Genomic DNA, 3,635 nt, shown 5'->3' with positions numbered 1-3,635 from the left:
TTGTTGTGTGGAGGAGTTTTCCTGCGCGCCGGCCGAGCGCGGGGGGCGGCTGGAGTGTAGCGTTGCCCGAGCTGCCTGAACGCCGAGTTAGACGTGGTGTGTCTTCCCTTCTCTGCTCCAGCAGCTGGTCTTCTCTCCCGTCCCTTCCCTTTCTCTCCCCCGGTGCGCCGTGCCAGCTCATGTCCTGGCCGGGGTGTGCTCGCCGGGGTGTGCTCGCTCACGGTGTGTGTGAGTGTGGCGGGCGATGGCTGCAGGACCGAGCCCCCCGCTCCCGCCCAGCCCCTCATCCAGGAGAAAAAGAAAGAAAAGGCATCGTTCACCTTATCGCTAGGGCTCCGCGCACTGGCTGTGAAATGGGTGGAGGGCTCCATCACTTACCCCAACCTCCATGTTCAGAGAAATGGGCGTATTTCGGTAACTTGAAAGGTTTCTTTGCGCGTATGGAGAGGTTTGGAAAGGCCCCTGGAGGATTGATGGCTGTTTTCACCCCTGAGGATCCTAGTGATTTTTAAAAGTGAATGTATTTGTTTCTTATTCATTTATACTTGAATTTAGTTTCTTTTTAAAAAAATATATTTATTGATTTCAGAGAGGAAGGGAGAGGGAGAGAGAGAGAGAAACATCAATGATAGGAGAGAATCATCCATCGGCTGGCTGCCTCCTGCACGGCTCCCAGCGGGGACCGAGCCCACCACCCGGGCGTGTGCGCTGACGGGGAATCGAACTGTGGGACCTCCTGGTTCTAGGTTGCCGCTCAACCACTGAGCCATGCCGGCCGGGCTGAATTTAGTTCTTAATGCTTTTAGTTTTTGCATTATACTTTAAGGGGAAACTGCGGGTTATTTAGGAGTAATAAGAATAAGATAATGTGGAATCATTTACATTTGAATTGACTTTCTAAAAAAGGCATGTAATCTTGACTAATTTTTATTTAACAACCTTTGACTATTGGCAGAACTAGCATCCTTTTAGTAGCAGTTTGATTATTCGGGTACCTTAATAGAAAATAAATACTTTCAAAAGTACATATTTTTGTAAAGTAATGTGATTCGGAACATTGTATTTGAATAATTTTTATTGTAGATTTTATAAATTGCCTTTGCCATGTTGAACAGAGTCTAAATATATTTCAGTTGAAATACAGCATACGAAATTCTAGCGTGTAACTTTTCTGCTAAGGATTTAATTTTCTCTTTTGGAAAGCTAGTACATGACATTTCAAGTTCTAAATGATTGATATAATTAACATTTAAAAATCTGATTTCTTATTAATGTTTCTTTGATAATGTCACGATTTTTTTTTTTTAATTGGGTTTATTACAGAACAAATGTAATGCAGGCTGGCCAAGCATTTAAGATTTGGAATATCTTTAGGTCTAACAGTGGTGATAGATTATGTAGGTTTAAGTTGTTGGAGTTAAAACTAAAAGCTTTCTAGGCAAAATTGATATACCATTTTGTGAGTCTATTAATAGAAGTGGCCTTTTCTTAGCTTTCCAGGTTTTTGGGAAAGGTTGCATCTTCTTTGATGTTTGAAGTGGGAGTGCCTAAGTAGAAACTTCCCTGTTCAGTGAAATGCGTTCATCTTAAATTTTGAGCTTAGAAAAAAAAAATACTTTAAATTGGTTTCAGGTTTAATGAAAATTCCTGCTGAGAAAGTCACTTTGAAATTTTTCAGAATAATTTTTATATGGATCATTGATCAAATGTCTCTGCTGCTTGAAGGAACTCTGCTTATACTAGGAGGCAGCAGATCTTTGGAAAAACCTATACTTCACTTTCCTAAACTACATTTTAGTTTAGCCATATCTCTTTATTCTGCATTTCCCTTCGATTCCACCCCCCCCCCCCCCGGCCCCCAATTAAAGAGCAAGTATAAAACTAATTTATGCTGTGCAGTCACACTCCAGCCCTCCGGTTTGGAAGCTGTTTTTTTCTGAGTGAGCTGGTGTTATAGTAACATCATTAGACACCATTCTAATTGAGCTGTGAATTGCTGAGGCTTCTACTAGGGTAGTTAACCCTATAGGATCTGCTCTGATCATTATATTTAAAATGTATATTTATTAAATTTTTTATTTCTTTTAGAGAGAGACAGAAAAAGGGACAGGGAGGGAGAGAGAGTGAGAGATAGAAACATCAATGATGAGACTCATCCTGCACACCCCCTGCTGGGGATCGAGCTGGTAACCCTGACATGAGCCCTGACCCGGAATCAAAACGTGACCTCCTGGTTCATAGAGCGGTGCTCAACCACTGGGCCTGATTTTAAAGTGAATGGTTTTTTAAACATCTTATGTTAGCCATTTCAGTGCTCATTGTACATGTTGGATTTCCTTTTTTTGGATTTCCTTTTTTTTTTTTTTCTAGAAGATTGTGTAGTTTTCTGTGTGTGTGTGTGTGTGTGTGTGTGTGTGTGTGTTGTTGTTTTTTTTGCTTAAGTGCTGATTAATGGTGACTCTCAGATAATGGTTAATCATGTATAAAGCTAATTATTTTCAGTGATTTTATTATTTTCTACACTAAATGAAAGGAGCTAGGTTAGCATAACACATTCAATTTTGTTAAATTATTAAATTTGGGGCTTTTTACTCAACAGTGGTAAGGATTCAATTGTTTTAAAAAGAGAAATTCAAACAGTTGAAAAATTTTCTAGATATTCATTTGAGTGACTTTCAGTATGATACTGTTTACATCATAATATGCCAAGACATATGCTTGATAATGGGTCAGATTTAGAATTTTTGGATTTTTTTTCTTGTTCTAAAATGTGTAATTTTGGTGATGAGAAATGTGGCTGAATTTCTGGTTCTCGGGAACAAGGTATTTTGGGTTTTGTCACTTTGACACTATTACACGATGTAATTGGCATCCAGGAAAATTTATTTTAACCATGAGAGTGGATAAACATGAGAGTAGTGCTTACTAGTAAAACTAGAATAATAAGTGATCAGAATCTTACAATTTTAAGTCTTTTTAAAAAATGTTTTTATTGATTTTTAGAGAAGGATAGAGATAGAGAGGAACATCATGGGTCAGCTGCCTCCTGCATGCTCCCTACTGGGGATCTAAGCCCGCAACCTGGGCCTGCTCACTGACCCAGAATTGAACTGCTGACCTCTTGATTCCTGGGTGGACGTTCAACCGCTGAGCCACACTGGCTGGGCCAATTTAAGTCTTGATTATTTGCTATGGCAAATCACATCATAGGAAAGATACAGTAGAAAGCTACCAGAGGCCAATTGTAATGAGTATCTATTATTGCATCTTAATTTCAATTTTGGTGATAATTGTAATTGTCGTTAAACTCAAGATCTATATTTTATTGTTTACATTTTAAATGAGAATTCTTTGCAGTCTGGAAAATTTATAACTGTGTGGGGTTCATCCTTTTTTTTTTTTTTTAATCCTTATCAGAGGATATTTTTCCCCCATTGATTTCTAGAGATAGTGGAAGGGAGGAGGAAGCGGGGAGAGAGAAACATTGACATGAGAGAGACAAATCGATTGGTTGCCTTCTGCACATGCTCCTACAGGGGCTGGGGACCCTGCAACCAAGAATTGAACCTGGGACCTTTCAGTCTGTGGCAAACTGGGCAGGGCTGGGGTTCATTTTTTAAATGTTTTTCTTCAGC

Source organism: Myotis lucifugus, unplaced genomic scaffold (genome assembly GCF_000147115.1).
Source record: "Myotis lucifugus unplaced genomic scaffold, Myoluc2.0 scaffold_16, whole genome shotgun sequence".
Lineage (NCBI taxonomy): Eukaryota > Metazoa > Chordata > Mammalia > Chiroptera > Vespertilionidae > Myotis > Myotis lucifugus.
The sequence above is the reverse complement of the archived record's forward strand: the minus strand, read 5'-3'. Positions refer to the sequence as shown.